Source organism: Sceloporus undulatus, chromosome 1 (assembly GCF_019175285.1).
Source record: "Sceloporus undulatus isolate JIND9_A2432 ecotype Alabama chromosome 1, SceUnd_v1.1, whole genome shotgun sequence".
Classification (NCBI taxonomy): domain Eukaryota; kingdom Metazoa; phylum Chordata; class Lepidosauria; order Squamata; family Phrynosomatidae; genus Sceloporus; species Sceloporus undulatus.
In genome coordinates this window covers 247,279,908-247,296,819 of record NC_056522.1, presented here as the reverse complement: position 1 = coordinate 247,296,819, position 16,912 = coordinate 247,279,908, and the positions used below count along the sequence as shown (strand labels likewise).

General features: G+C 42.7%; 1 pseudogene; it reads left to right on the top strand.

Annotated features, from left to right (window-relative positions):
• Positions 1 to 16,340: 16,340 nt before the first annotated feature.
• Positions 16,341 to 16,677, top strand: LOC121919009 (annotated as a pseudogene).
• The last annotated feature ends 235 nt before the right edge of the window (positions 16,678 to 16,912 follow it).

The window sequence follows — 16,912 nt, the reverse complement described above, 5'->3', positions numbered from 1 at the left end:
AAAGATAAAATAAAACAATCACTAGTCATAGTAGTCAAAACCTCCCTCCAAATTAAAAGAGTGATATGATAGTTTAATAATCCCAGTCATCATTTCAATAAAAAGTGGAATGAAATAAAAAGTAATTTAAGCCTGATTAGAATTAGTTTGAAAGGAAATTACACATACCTACAAAGGGGGGAGGGGGATCCACATATGTACAAGATTTAATTTTATTATGGTTTTTAATACTTTTATTGTACATCATACTGATAATGATTGTGTGACTGAAGGGAACACTATATAGGCATGGTGTATTAGTAGATATATATACACACAAACACGTATGTTCAAATTGTTGCTGTATGCCTTCCATTTCCAATTTATAGTGAACCTTTCATGGGTTTTGGATTTTGGGGGTTTGACAGTGTTTGTTCAGAGGAGGTTTATGCTTGCCTTTCTCCGAGGCTAAGAGAATGTGACTTGGCCTGGTTCACCTAGTAGGTTTTCATGATTGAGTAGGGATTTGAATCTTGGGGCCAGTACATACCGGCGGGAAGCGACATGGCGGTGGCAAAACTAGGGCTCGGGAGCATGAAGAAACCACACACTCCTGAGCCCTAGTATGGGCGGACGGCAGCATCATGATACCCTCCTATCCATACGGGGGTGCTATGATGATGCCGATGCTGCACAGTGTCCAGACGTCACTTTCAGGAAGTGACATCATGGTGGCGGCACTTCTCCTTTTTGGCAGCGTGTCGGTGCTGTGTGGTGTGGTTGCTGCGGTACTGACAAATGGGAAAGATGGGCAGCATGGAGCCACCTATCTGTACTGCCCCTTGGTCTTCCAGAGACCCAATTCAAGATTCAAACCATTACACCACACTGACTCTCATGTCTCAAGTAGATAAGCTCAAATCCAACATCATGCTAGGGCTGGAGCACCAGCAGAGCAAAACATTCTTCTACTTACTGCTCGCTGAAGTTCTCAGTGCCACCTAAAATTTATTTATTTATTTCATTTCTGTGTCACTTTTCTCTCAGACAGGGGACCCAAAGTGATTCACAAATAAAATCATTTAAAAACTTCATAATATATTTTTAAATCATTAAAATCAACTAGCTAAAAACAGTATAAAATTATATAAACATACAAAACTTAAAAACATAACTAAAGCACACTCCCCATATAAAAGCCTCCCTGACACAATTATATTTTCAAAGCCTGCTCGAATAAAAGGATATTTGCCTGCCAGCAAAGGGAAAGCAGGGAGGGGGCCAGCCTAGTTTCCCATGAAAGGGAGTTTCAGAGGGTGGGAGCAGCCACTAAGAAGGCTGTCTCTCATGTCCCCACCAAGCGAGCCTGGGATGGTGGCAGGATCTAAAGAAAACCTTCTCCCATTGATCTTAAGACCCTTACAAGTTCATATGGTCTTTCAGATAGTCTGGACCTAAGTTGTGTAGGGATTTATCGTGACCAATTGGCTCCAGAGGGCTTCCTTGTAGGATTTGGGGGACATGGGAGACTACAATAGACATCAAACACTCCTCACAATTAGGATTGCCAGACCAGGATTATCTAAGCCCATGTTATTTGAAGGGCTAAACTTAAAGGATGATACCTTATGATGCTATGAGAATAGGTCCTGGTGATATTATAAAATGTGATAAAGTAAGTATCCACTGCAGCTGCACACCCTCTTTTTCAAATCTTGCCCTAAGACTCTTCTCCCTGAGAAGTGGAGATGAGAGACCAGGGCCTGATATCTGAGGAGCTCAGTGCATCTTATTTCTGAAGAAATGTTCAGAGAACTGAACATGAGTGAGTGCATAGAAGAGAGGATTTTGGTGGTTGTAGGTTTTTAGGCTTGCATCCTTCCGAGGTCGCTAAAGTGAGTACCCAGACTGTTGGGGGCAAATTAGCTTACTTGCTAATTAGCTTACTTGCTGTTCACCGCTATGATCTTTGGAATAGTGGTATATAAATAAAACAAATTATTATTATTATTATTATTATTATTTATCCATGGACAATGACAAGCTGCATCTGTCAAAAGCATGAGATAAAAACATAACCAATGAATTTAGGACTGTTTTTTAAAAAGAGAGATGATATAGACAAATATAGTATTAAAGTGTCCCAATTTGGCAGGGATGATCTCAATTAATCCTCTGGTGTCCTACTCTTTCACCTGCTTTTAAAATGTCCCAGGCGGGTTACAAACCGTCATTAGGGACGTCCCGAGGACGTCCCAGTTTGGAAAAGGGGCGTCTCTTCTAGATGCCCCTTGCCCTATCACGGACTCAGTCTGTACAAAATGGCAGCGCCCTGTTCATACGGGCGCCGCCATTTTGACGTAACAGACGCTCTGCGTCCGCACGTGGCGCACCAGAAGTGACGCCGCGAGTGCGCCCTTTGGCACTCGCGGTGCCTCTTCCGGGGCCTGAGAAGGAGCGCAATTTCCGCGCTTCTTCTCTGCAGCGTCCGGGAGCCGTGCCGTTTAAAGACTGCGGCTCCCAGACGCTGCAAGCGGCGGCGGAGCCAGACCACCGCTTTTCAGCGGTCTATAACCCGCCCCAGTTTCTTTTTCCTCCTCCCACTTCCACTTTTTAGCCTCACCTTGCTTCCATTGCTGTAAATTGAATTCAACATGTGAAATTAATTTGCACTCACGTAACTCACCAGGAGGAAGAGGAGAGGGCAGGAGGAATTCTTTCCTTCTCAGCAGGCTCAGCAAAAGTAAACTGTTGCAGTCTTTCCTAGCTTGTGTGTTCTTCCACTAACTTGACCACACTGTTGTTGCTTGACCACACATGTCCTAACTGATACCCAACCATGAAATAACGAGACCAGACACATAAATTGGATGAATAAAGGGCCATTTATTTGACCTATAATCTATTTAAAGCTAAGCACTTGAACTTCAAACTCTGAGCAAATTGATTAAAGTGAAGAGCCTGGTGCGGGTCCAGCTGAAGCCAGATGTCAATCCTAGACTTCCTCTTCAGCCTTCCCTTTGGGCACAAACACCAAACCCCGAGGTAAATTCGATGATTCAGATTGCATCCTCAGTCCAGTCCTAGGAAGGTAAACATAAGGCACTCTCCCCCAAACCCCCACGAATTTGTAAGGTTGAACAAAACCCCCATGTCTACCCCAAAGGCAGGTTCTCTCACAACTCCACGCCCCTTAACGTGTTTAAGCTGATCAAGAGCCTAACCTTTCACCACAAAGGGGTGCCAATGGTGCGTACCAAACAGTTCTTTAACCCCATATGGGCCAGTGAAACCTATTTAACAACCACCCAAAGCCAATTACCAGTCCCGGCACACAGTATGGCGTAGGCAAAAAACCCTGGGAAAAAGGGAGAAAATTCCTACCCGGCCCCAAAGCAACCAACAAAGTTCATACTGCATTTAGAGTGGGAGGGTGGGCTGCTTCATGGAAAAGAGGCAGGATGGGGGATGTACTGTCCTTATATACTGACTCCGCCTCCCATCACATGCTTCAGCTTGGTCCAATGGACCTTGCTTATATTGAAAATTATGGTCTCTATCATGGAGGGTATCAAAACCCCACCTTTCCTTAGGGTTCTGCCAATCGTCCTGGTGTGAATTTTCATCTGTGAAATGTTGGAAGGTATGAGAATAGAGCCAAATATGCCTGCCCTTTAATTTCTTTTTTAATTCAGCATATATGGAGCACATATCTATGAATATTTCTAAGTTGCTATGCAGCTGGCACAGCAGTTGCTGTAGATATGCCCAAGGCAATGTCAGCCTTGAAAATGACTTGAAAGACAGAGTCGGGAGGAGAAATTAAAAATTAGCTAGTGCTGCATATACAGGACTAATCTTCTAGGCTTCTTTGCCAGAAAGCCTCTGTAAGAAATCTTTAACCATTTTCCCACTACTACTTTAAGAGAAAACAGTATCCAGCAGCTACCTGGGGAAACATCTACCACGTGTACTTGTCTCTAAGTCAAAAAATACAAGCCCAAAAAATGGGCACCAAAATCCTAGGTAGATGTATATACGGGTCAATGTGTATACTTCTCTGTGAGCCTTGGGAAAGCTGTGGAGAAGGGAGGAAGGAGAGAGAGGGAAATCAGAGGTCTGTGTGCCCTTTTTTTGCAAGCCATCAGCCTTGGGGAAGGTTGTGGGAAAGGGGGGGGGGGATTTGAGGTTTGTGACCACATTTTGCATGCCCAGACTGCAACCCTTGGGAGAGGTCCAGAGAGGGGGGAGGGGGTGAAAAGTGGTGTTTTCCCCTCCATTTAGATCCTTTGTTATATGCTCCTGAGTTTAACCCTCGACGTATCAACGGGTCATATAAAAATCCACAATTTTGCCCCCAAAACCTGTCTTCGACTTATACATAAGGTTGACTTATACATGAGTATATATGGTAATCAGGAACAATATTTTTTACATTTACACTGAAAACAAATTATAGCTTTAAAAGAACCTAACAGTGATAATAAAGAGCAATAAATTCATTAACAGAGAAAAACAGAAAAGAGATTTTCCTTAAAGGAAATATCATTAGCTGTATCATCTCAAGAAGAATTCACTTTTAGGATTCTGCAGAACAATGTCAGAGTTCCCACAAACAGACGGCCCAAATGCATTGTGCTGGCACCGATTTTAGGGTTAGGGACCACACGATAACCACACGGTCCCTAACCCTAGCACGGCGTGGTGGTGCTATAATGGTGGCATCCCATCCATATGGGTGCTGCCATTGTGACATAAGCAACATGCGGCATCCACACATAACTGCATGTTGCTTACATAATGAGTATGGCATTGGTGCACTCGTTACATCCTCCCAGCAGCACAAAAAGAACCCATTTTTTCCAGATTCTTTTTCCTCCAGATGGACACCATGCGGTCTGGTGGCTGTGGCATCTCTCCAGAGGGAAAAAGGCTGCTGGCTTGCCACCCTTTTGGGACAGTCTGTCCCCTGCCATAGTCCTGCAAGATAAAGTGTAGTGACATTAAGGAAGACAATGACTTCTGTGAGGGGGAAAAATGTGAAATAGCTTCTCCTCAGATATGCTCAAAATATGCCTGCCCAAAATTTGAGAACTGTGGTAGAGACCAAACTGAGGCTGTCGTACTTCGGACACATCATGAGAAGGAAGGACTCATTGGAAAAGACAATAATGCTGGGAAAGGTGGAAGGAAGTAAGAAGAGAAGAAGGCCACATGCCAGATGCATAGTCATGGGTATGGGGTTGCAGGAATTAAGCAGCACAGTAAAGGACAGGGGGTCTTGGAGATGTCCCATTCATAGGGTCAGCGTGAGTTGAGATCAACTCAAAGGCAGTTAACAACAAGATAAAAGCAGAGGTCATGTAGTATTTGCTACCACATTGCAAGGCTAGTTTGGTGGATACATATGACAGGGCTTTGTTTGTAACAGCACCCTACCTGTGGAACTTCTCCCAAGAAAGGGTGACTAAGGTGCATTACAGATGGGCCAATGAGGCGCTGTCGTTCCACGCAAGGGGCAGCGCTTCCTGACGCACCTTGCCCCTCGCGTGTAATGAGTGCGTCAAAATAGTGGTGCCCTATACAGATGGGTGCCGCCATTTTGACGTCACAGGCGCATAGCGTCCGGACATCGTGCGACGGAAGTGACGCCGCAAGTGCGCACCTCGTGCCTTGTGGCGCCACATCCAGGGCAGAGAAAGAAGCGCCATTTTGGCGCTTCTTTCTTGCTGCACCCGGGAACCGTGCACTTTGGCTGCTGCGGTTCCCGGACACAGCAACTGGCAGCGGTGTGAGACCGCCCGTTTTGGGCAGTCTGTAACGCGCTTAAGGCTCCATACAGACAGACCAAAATAAAGCTACTTCGGGTCACTTTGGAGGTATGCTATTTCAATGGTGCATGACTCCTAAGAGTCTGGAAGCTACGCCAAAGCTGTGCTCTAGTCTTTAGGATTGGAACATGGCTTTGGCGCGGCTTCTGGACTCTTAGAACACATGCATCATTTAAACAGCATACCTCCAAAGTGACCCAAAGCAGCTTTATTTTGGCTTGTCTGTAAGGAGCCCAACTCTGTTGACATTCCTGAGGCAACTAAGACTATGGGGTTTTTTGCATTGTCTTTAAAACCAGGAGTAGCTGCTTGGTATGTTTTCATTGTCTTTGGTTTTATTACTTTAGTCCATATTTTAAAAGGAGTAAGCAAAAGTTGGAATGTGGAATGGTGATTCTAGAGGCCAGGATTCACATCCCCAGTCGGCCATGGAAAGTCACTGTGACCTTAGGTGAGTAACAGTCTCTCAGAGTAAGCAAAATGCAAATCCCCTCTAAACAAATCTTACCAATAAAACCCTATGATTGGTTAGCAATCGTTGGAAACCTTAGGGTTACCAATAGTTGGAAACAACTGGAATGCACATAAAAACATATTTTTATGTTTTTATTTAATATTTAATGTTTTCAGTGTTTTTATCGGTTGTACAACTTTTCTGGTGGGCTGAAAGGCAATAAAGAAATGCTTAAATAAAGAAAATAAAGCTCATTGCTGGACCACTAGTTTTAACCAGCCAGACAAATTGCCAATCCCTGTTTCTGGAGCTAATGCCAAAATTACTGAGGTTCTTAAAGAGCTATTTTCTCCACCAGTGTAAAGATTATCAGTTCTCTTCTCCAGAACACACAAACACATACAAACCTGTTATTGTTGGGATAGTGAGGTAGGTAGGATTCTATTCTGCAAATTACCATGTGATTATACTATCATATATGTCCAACCCTTAGACAGTGTTTGGATGGTTTGAACAATGAAAAACAACACATCCATGTGTAAATGGCCCACCACAAATTTCAGCCTGCAAAGAGAACTTTGATATTGTTGTTTCAAAAATTTTACTTTTAAAAGGAGGCACTTCACATATTCAGCTGCCAGCCGTAGTGAACATTTATCTGAAACAGAAAAATCAAGTGCTATGTGAATCAGGCTCAGAGGGTTCCCCTAAATATATGGCCTACCAGACTTGATACCAATGGCTGTACCAATGTTTGTATTGACCTGTAAGCCACTTTAGAGGCCTTTCCAGATCGAATAGCAGTGCATAAAGTCTTTAAATAAATGAAGTAGTATTTTTATGTAGCCCTGTGAACAATCACATCAAGATTAGTGAGTACTTATATATTTTGTTTACAATGTTGCACATGAGATCAGTAATGGAAAGACTGGATATGCACATCTCTCTACACATTTTGAACTATAGAGTATTAAACAAAAAACTTTGGCCCAGTACAAACTGCCCAGAAAGTGCAGGCTGGTGGTGACCTGTTTGCCTGCGGAGGGATGCCACAGCAGCCAAACTGTCAAGCATCCCTCCTCCCCAAAAAGAACCCAGAAAAACTGTGTTCTTTTTAGGACAACACGTACACGTCGTGAGTGCGCCATTGGCGCACTCATGAAGTAAGCAACATGCAGCAGCATCTATATGCTGTGCATCGCTTACATCAAGACTGCGCCCCCTATGTGGACGGGAGGCTGTCATTAGGTAGCCGCCGTAATATACTAGGGTTCTGGAACATGCGATTGCCATGTGCTCTGGCACCCTAATATCAGCGGCAAGCCCCTTTTCGCCCATTTGTCCTGGGCCTTTGTGTTGTTATTTGTTCTATTTTGGGGATAAGATCTATGTAAGATCTCCTCAGCCAAGGGAGAACGAGATTTTGATAAAGACTTTAGGACTCTCTAAATTCTCGTTTACCAAAATTCTTCACTAGGAATGCTTGAATAGCTAGGCTCTGCTTCACATGTCATATCATGGGCCAAGTAAACCACCCTCCCGCTATCCTCTTGGTGGGGATACTAGACAACAGAAGGCCCAATCCATGAGTTTGGCTCAAGCAGTCTGGATGACATCCAGGCTGTTCAGCACCAAACCCAGAGTATGCCCCTCTTCCCATGGATTTTATAAGCTCCCCAGTTGCTCTGCATCTTCCCAGAAGATCCAGAGTTTTCTGTTCTGATGTCAGACAGCTGTTCACACAGCCATCCTACTGTGCCACCTGGCACAGCCACTGCCACTGTATGTCACTTTCCTCTGAGGTCAGAAGGTGCTGCCCAACTATGTGATCAAAGCTGGGCACCTAGTTCTGACCTCAGAAGTGAGCAAATTGCCATAGCAGCAGCTACAATAAGGAACACAATGAGATGCATGTGTGAACAACTGCCTGGCACGAGAATGGAGGGCTAAAGTAACAGAGAAGATTGGTTAGCTCCAGGACCAGAATACTCTGGGCTGCCCCTGGAGTAACCTGGCCAGTGCAGAAAGGACACTGGTCTAGAAGACAAAAAGTTTTACTAAGGGAAAATGGAAGATGAAAATCTTGAACAATTATTACAATGGAGAAGACATTTTTGGAACCTCGTTTGGGAAGAATATTACGTTGGCCACGGAACCACTTCTCCTAGTTCCAACCTTGTCAGAAACTGAAACTTTTCTACATCGTTTCCCTGTTATCTCCGACTCACTTCATACTTCTTTCTTTCTTTTTCTAGTGAAGCAGAATGTACCACCATTTTAAAAGATAGTAGTTTTATCCCTTCATTTAGGCTGCAGCCCAATATGCATTTACCAGAATTTAGCCCCTTTCAAATCAATGGAATTTTCTTCTGAATAGACATTTACAAGATTTGACCACTAGAATTTTCAGTATGCCTGGAAATGGCAGAATTTTCAGTTTCCCTGGAAATGGCAGAATATATTAAGGGGTTTACAAGAAAAGAAGACAAACCATTTTCTCATAACCCAGTGAGTACGCTGGACCTGAGTCCTGTGTTTCAGCCAATAATCTAGATCAGGGGTTGGCAACCCCCGGCCCCCGGGCCGGATGTGGCCCGCGGAGGCCTTTCCGCTGGCCCCTGCCTTCCCCGGCCACCGCCGCCGCCAATTGCGGCTTTTCCCGGCTCCCGGGGGCCGCCATTTTGTTTTCCAAAATGGCAGCGAAGTCTCGCATGACCTTCCCTGCCATTTTGGAAAACAAAATGGTGGCGGCCTAGAGGCGAAGTCTCGCGTGACCACAAGAAAGGTCGCGCGAGACTTTGCTGAGGCCCGCTGCGGCCGCCAGAGCCCTCAAACAGGGCTCCGACAGCAGCAGCGGGCCTCCAAGAGGCCTGTTGCCGTCACTGGGGCCCTCCAAGAGGGTTCCGGCGGTGGCAGCGACCCTCTGGCGACGGCAAAAGGGCCAGCAAAGAGGGGGAGGCCTTCTGCACTGGCGGCCCCCGCCAGCTCTTTCCCGGCCTCTGACAGGGCCGGGGCCCCCATCAGGGGCTGGCAAAAGGAGGAGGCCTGGACCCCAGGGGGTGGAAGCTCTGACCCGGCATGCGGATCTGCCCCCGAGGGTTGGAAGTTCCACCCCCCCGGCTTCGCCCCCCCCCCCAGTTGTCTGAGGCACAGCAACCCGGCCCCCGGCTCAAAAAGGTTGCCTACCCCTGGTCTAGATAGTGAACATACAGGTTGTACAGACTGGCAGTAAGTGGTAGTATTACGGTGGGGAGCATAGCATTTGAATGATGCACACTCCAACATCACGACATCCACCTGACCCCACGGAGGCGGAGTTGCAGTGCTCCTTTCGTACAGCATTCACATGCCACATGCCAAAAGAAGTGCCAAAAATGCTGCCACAGTAGAAAGGGTGCCCTTTTTCCAGACTAAAAAGAAGCAGCATTTTGCTGCAGCCCCGATCTGGCACTCAAAGGTGTGGTGTTAAGCCACCCCTTACTCACCATCTGTTTTACCCCATAGTTGAGAATTATACTTATATATGTCCCTCTACCAGCTAGCAATGTAAAAGTAACCAAAGCTGTTTTCAGACAGGGCTTTTTTGTTCTCCTCCCATCTTGTCACCTATTCCTAATACCCTAGTTTCTGAAATAGTTTCCATAGTGGCACTATCATGATTGGTTGAGTCTATATTAATAGGCCTGGACAAGATACTAGGGTTTCATTTACACTTTACCCGGAGACATTCTGACCCAGGTTGCTTTGAAACTAGATCATTTTACAATGCTACAAAGCCACAGGCATGAGACTAGTTAGTCTCGCAGAGGTTATGGCTTCCTGACACTTGATTTTTTCATGGCTGGGATCTTCTGTAGAAAGAAGTATGTGAAGTATGTGAAAGACAGTTCAAACAAGGACACCATGCTTTTCTAATATATCTGATTCTTCTACTTAGCTAACATGAATGAGCCAAACATACAACAGGCTAGATTCAGGCCTTGACAAAGCCAAGGAATTGGCACAGATATTTGAATCAATTTTCTTGCTTCCTGTGTTCTAACTGGCAGAGACAGTAGGACAGGGAAAATCTATATCAATTCTCACCTGTTTCAGCTTGTTTTTATAAATTCTACCTTCAGATATTCTATAATTTCTGTGTTTTTAGTACCCTAGTGATGTAGCAAAACTGTAGGAATAAGTACTCTGGCAATACAGCAAAACTGTTGGAATAAAACCTTCCCCTGCAAATATGTTGTTTCTGCTGTGTGTCTTCAAGTCATTTCTGACTTATGACGATCCTAAAGTGGCTCTATCATGAGTTTTCTTGACAAAAATTGTTTAGAACAGGTTTACCATTGCCTTTCTCTGAGGCTAAGAGAGTATGATTTGCTCAAGGTGGGTTTCCATGGCTGAGAGGGGGATTCAAACCGTTGACTTTCTGAGTCCTAGTCCAGTGTTAATATTCTTTCATTTTTTATGTCTTATATGATCCAGTATATGCTTTTTTATTTGACTTCTGAAGTCCTACATGAGATCTCTCTCTCTCTCTCGCTCTCTTGCTCTCTCACTCTCTCTCTCGCTCACACACACACGCGCGCTCACACACACACACCTCTATCTTTCAGTCTTCATTTCTGATTACTCCCTTACTGAGAATCATTTTTCTATGAACTTCAAGTGTTAGATCCAACTAAGGGTTTCACTTCTTTACCTCATCTTTGTCCTTTCTCTCTTGCTGCTCCAAATTGTTGGAACTGTTTCCCCAAATGTTTGTGGGTTACTTCTTAAATTCCAGTTTAATTTTACCTTTACAATTTTGTATTTTCATATTATATGCAGCTGGACAACTTGTATTTGAATAATTAGTTCCTTCTGTCCCCTATGTTTTTGTTCTACACAATTAGACTGTATATATTTGACAGGGCTGTCTGTTTTACTTTGATGGCATGATGATGATGATGATGATGATGATGATGATGATGATGATGACACCTTCTTCCTAACGCCAAGCTTCAGAGAAAGGCTGGGGCTCAGCATCCTTGCATGAGAGGAGATGGATGCCTACTTGGTGATGGCTATTATTATTATTATTATTATTATTATTATTATTATTATTAAGCTTTGCTTATAGAGTGCTGTAAATTTACAGAGCACTGTACATACAATCAGTTAAAAATAAAATAAAATAAACCTGCCTAAGGCGTACATTCTACAACATTAATTTAACATAATACATACTAATGCATATTAACATTAAATAATAAAATATAGGAAGCCCATTTGTCTCCATATCTAAGCCCAGTAATATCTTCAGGAAAGGTCTGCATTATTGTCACAACATCCAGTGGAATAAACCATTTTTAAAAAACTATTTTTTGTAGTTTACTATTTCTCTCACCTACAAGTTGGATAAGCAGCACAGAACTGTTGATTTCCCTGGAGACTGAAACTCAGGTCAGACTGATTAAGTCACTTAACTGCTGTCTTGTCTGTGAATGTAAATGGCTAGGACAATAGGGGAGGTAAAGACAAAGGATAACATACCCGATGTGAATAAAATGAGTTGCTCAAATGTCCAAGGTTGATTCTAAGGCAAATCTATATGATCAGAGTGTGGTTGCCACTTAAAACACATGTTAGTGGTGGTACATGCAGAAAGCATAATCATGCCCAGGTGTACAAATTGGCAGAAATGTGTCATACCCATCCCAGTGTGTAAGTAAATGTCAATTTATTAGAGCGGCATCTCACCACGGATTCAAATAAAATGTGAACTGGCCTGTAGTTTGGTTATCTTTGGTGAGGGACACATTTCTGTAAATGAAATAGTTTTGGCAGGCATTTCTTAGAATGCTCTGCCCTGGTACTACTGTGTGGAAGGGGAGAGCACATGTAAGTAAGAATTGAAATCAAACCTTTAACCTCAATACTTTACTACACTATACTATCAAGGAGCCATGTTTGTTATTTTGTATGCAAAGCAGATGACAAATTGTGTGCATGAGTAGCCTTATCTTATTCTGTTCGGTCATGTGAAGCCTTCCTTCGTGTCCCAGCAGCCCAGTTCATAACTTGAGATGGGAGGCTGACTGGGCTGGGAGAACAAAAACAAGTACAGTGCAATAATGGAGTCCTTCAAAGTGAAACAGGAGAAATTTAGTGATATGAATATCTCTCCATTTTGATTTCTTTATAATGCATCTGCATTCTCTTTCCTTCCTTGTTTCATGTTGAGTTGCAAGACTCTTTGTGCTGTTTATTTACCACAAGAAAAATTGTTTTATATTTTAATACCTTTCCCCTAACAGAAACATTTTACCAAATGCAGAGGGTTTTCCTCACTGATTAAAATACATTTGTGTGTCAGTTGTGTGCATGGTAGCCATTCCTGTTTTCAAAAGTGCACCTTTAATAATAATAATAATAATAATAATAATAATTTTATTTGTATACTGCTTTTCCTCCAGATCAAAGCGGTTCACAACATACAAGCTACATGTCACATGCTATAGCACAAAGCAATACAATACATCAACAGTGACATCAGCGATCTCATACAATTCAACAAAAATCCTCAAAAACCATGTACCAAAGCAGTCAAAAGCCACATTTGGCAGGCTTGTTGCCGCTGGCCTGCTCTCTCACCATCAAGATGGTGGAGGGCTCTGAGTCTTTCAGGTGAGGCCTGTTGTTGCCTGCCTGCCTGCCTCTCTCCCCCTCAAGATGGTGGTCGGAAGGAGGGCTCTTTTATGTATTTCATTTTACGAGACTCACAAATATTTAAATTCTCTGATGAAATGCATTTCTTCTCACATCTCTTGAGGGATACAGGACAAATACCATGAATGAGATTGGAGAAGCCAAGCAACTTGACCCACCACATCACACCCCAGCCATGCCTACACCACTCCCTCTTTAGACATGAGTAGAGAAGATATATGAAAAACAAGCATGGCTGCCTTGTCATATCTAGATTGCCCCTAAGGCTGGATTAGATCTTGAACAACTACTGCTGGAACAGAAGCATAAGGTCTAGGGTCAAATTGACAAAATGGTCTACAATTAGAGAAAAGACTGTTTTTCTTCTCCACAATGTGACCCTTTATGAGTCACTCCAGCTACACAATTGTGGGCAGAGCCATTGTCTTATTAGCTTCAATCAAGAGTGCTGACTTTGTTCTTTGACGTCTCACTGATGAAAGAATTTGCAAAGCTTGCAACAGTTATTCCAAATTACAGGAAGTTACAAAAAGGAGAAAGTTTGAAGAATCATCACAATGGGGTCCAGTTGCCCTTTTGACTCCAATCAAGACAGGTTATGCAAGCCTCCTAGCATCCCCCTCTTCTTCTCCTTTTCCACCCACCCTGTTCTGCCCAAAGCCCTGATCCATGCCAATCTATTGTTATTTTTGTTTTTGAGTCACGCAGGGTGCTTCAAAGCTCCAGAGCTGCATCATCTTCCCTTGAGAAAATGTACAGAAGAGGCACAGTTCAGATAATCTGTGCTGCAGTTTCTCTTAAATTGGAATCTGTGGTTTATCTTTTTAATTGACAAAAAACAGACTAATAAAGCACAGCTCATTAAATGTCCCAGCAATTGTGAGATAGTACAACTAGGTTGTCCCCTTAAGTCTTTTCAGAGTGGTTAAGAAAGAAAAGAAAGAAAAGAAACTGTGGTATTTAAAAGTTTACAAGACACATGATGCTCTCTGGTTTTACATAAGAACTTTTTGGATACCCAGGCTATAAACAAAGCAATTAAAGGGGCTGACAGAGAATGGCATTGTTCTTGGGTTACAAGATGCTATTAGTCAATTCTCCACAACTCAACAATAGAAGTAAAAGAGAAGCTATTATTGAACATGGCTGGAGGTCTCCATAACAAGATTTTAAAAAAAAATGCAGGGGTAGCCATGTTAACCATAAAACAAAATCTAGAGTACACATGGTGGCAATTTCTTTATACTAGCTTTTGAAGCCAACTACCTTCTTTCTCAGGCAAAGATAAAAACAGCAGTGGCATTATAATCACAAGTGTACATCTTGCTTGGGGCTGAGGCATTACTGAGGAAGAGTCTATGTGTAGAGAAAGGTTATGCCACACGCTATGGCTATGACGTGACTGAGAAGAAGAATAGTAAAATAAAAACAGTGAAAACTCTTTTAATTCTCAATTTGCACTAACAAGGCCCCTCCTTTTGAGATCTTAATTTTGCCTTTATTGTTGTTAACTGTCCTCACGTCAACTTCAGCCTATGACTGAGAGACTTCCAAGTCACCCTGCCATCAATGGCTTAGCTAAGATGTTGCAGATTGAGGGCAAAAGCATCCTTGATTGAGTTTATCCATCTGTAATATGGTCTTCTTCTTTTCCTACTGCCTTCTCCTCTTTTGCAATCCAATATGTTTTCTGGATTGTGAGATACGACATTGTAACTGTAACTCAAGAGAGAGTAAGCGGGCTGGGACCTTCAACCAAGGTAAATCATTTTTTTCCCCTCAAATTTAGACTGGATTGGCATGTTTTACCTCTATACCTATCAAAATGTTCCTGATGCAAAAACATGGAGACTTCTTGAGGCCTGTGGCCTCCCAGGAATAGAGACATATTTGGTTGCAAAAGAAGAGTCCTTGTTGATATGCAAATGGACTTTAAATTCCTGGACTTTGCCCAATTGCCATATGGCCAGAGGAAGAAGGTCCAGCCTGCTAAAGACACTCTTCCCATACCATCTTAACTAAGGACAGAAACAACAAAATGCAAGCATCTTACTAACATCTCTAATTTTTCTCTTGTTTGGTATGTAATCATGCCTGATGAAGAAGTCAGTTGAGCTTAGAAAGCCTGCCAAAAGTATATTGTGCATTTCTGTTGGCCAATACAGGTATCACTGTTTGATGGATTTTTGTTCAAATCTGATAGTTACAGAAGTTTCCTAAGAGTTTTACTGTACTCTAAGAAGGAAACTAGGGCCTTGCACAGGACAAGAGAATAAAACAAACCCAAGTCTGAAAAGAAGAGGAACAATATTGTGCCATTTAGCCATGCACTTTGTTAGATTTACCAGCCTTTGCATGATCATACTCACTAATAACTAATTTGCATGTTTTCTGATTTCCTGTTTGCTTTACTTTTTAAAAGTTTTACAAAGACTAAGGTATTATTATTATTATTATTATTATTATTCTGCTAGACCCTATTGGTGTTGGCAAAGGCTTATTCATTGTTCAGCTTCTGCCTTGCCAACTTGATTATTCTGGTTGAGGCATCCACTACTACCTCTCACATTTCCTGAAAATTGAGTTTAATATGAAGCCAAACCTGCAATTTTGGCTCATAAGCAGGCCCTTCTATCACCAAGGTCTTTACCTTGGCTCTTGTCAATGCAGGCATTATTTTTACAAATACCCCAAATGGTGGGTGGCCACAGAGGAAGAAGGGGTCATTTCTGGCTCTTATCCAGACCATTTCCCCCTCAATCCCACAGGCCACATCTGCCATTCTTTCAAAACTAAGAGTGACCAGATGGCTACTTCTGACTTGGGGGGAGGGGGAGGAAAGCCATTTCAGATTCCCGAAGGGTCCATCCTTTCCCAGAAATAGCATTAAAATGGAGAATGACAGCCTCTGAAGCTCTCAAAAACTCAACATTTTTGTCATGGGCAACACAGGCAGAACACACAAAGGGGCCAAGTTGAAGGGGCATTGGTGGTGTGTGGGCTGTTCAATTCCCTCCCCTGTTTAACATATATATCTAGTGATGGCTACGGTCATGCAAGGCTTCTCTCGTGGAGCAGAACTACAAGAACCATACATTTTTATTAGATTTCTTCCTCTGGACTTTAGCTCCTGAATGGCTGGTTTCTAAAGAAAGACGCTAAAATTTAACTCTCATTGTGTGGTAGAACAGTAAAGAAAGATCTCTTTTCAGCCAAGGGTTTCCATATTATGGTATCCCTCAACTGTCAGAAGCAAATTTAATTGATCTCACAGCCCCTGAGCTGCTTCTGTTGTTTGAGACCTGGTGATATGAATTTCTAGATTCTTCTGATAACTCTACAAAGGCCAAGAACCAACCATTTGATAAGAAGAGATGGATGGAGAAGAGAAAACATGGTTGGTGGGAAGGCCCAGATGCTATGTATGTGAAACGTATATCCTCTGATGGCCATGAATTCATTGTTAAGTGAGAACATGCACTCCCACCAGGAACCACAAAAGCTATGTTGAGTGGTCCAGGACAATTTGCTGGAAATGAAACAAATGAAGTAAATTTTAGAGAGATTCCTTCTCATGTTCTATCCAAAGTATGCATGTATTTCACTTACAAAGTTCGCTACACTAACAGCTCCACAGAGATCCCAGAATTTCCTATTGCACATGAAATTGCACTGGAATTGCTGATGGCTGCAAACTTCTGAGATTGTTAAATAAACTAAATTATAATAAAAATGTAAACTTTCCCCACTATTTAATACATGTATTTCAGTTAGATTCTTTTTTTTTTAACCTAGTATGTTCTGTATGTATGTTTGGTTAAGCAATGTAATGGTCACTGTTGCTGGCAGTGGTTTGCATGTGGCCCACTCATGCTCTGATTTTGCTTTGTTGCTACAAAAGTAACAGACTTCCTACCAAAAGGCAAAAAAACAAACATGCCATTTA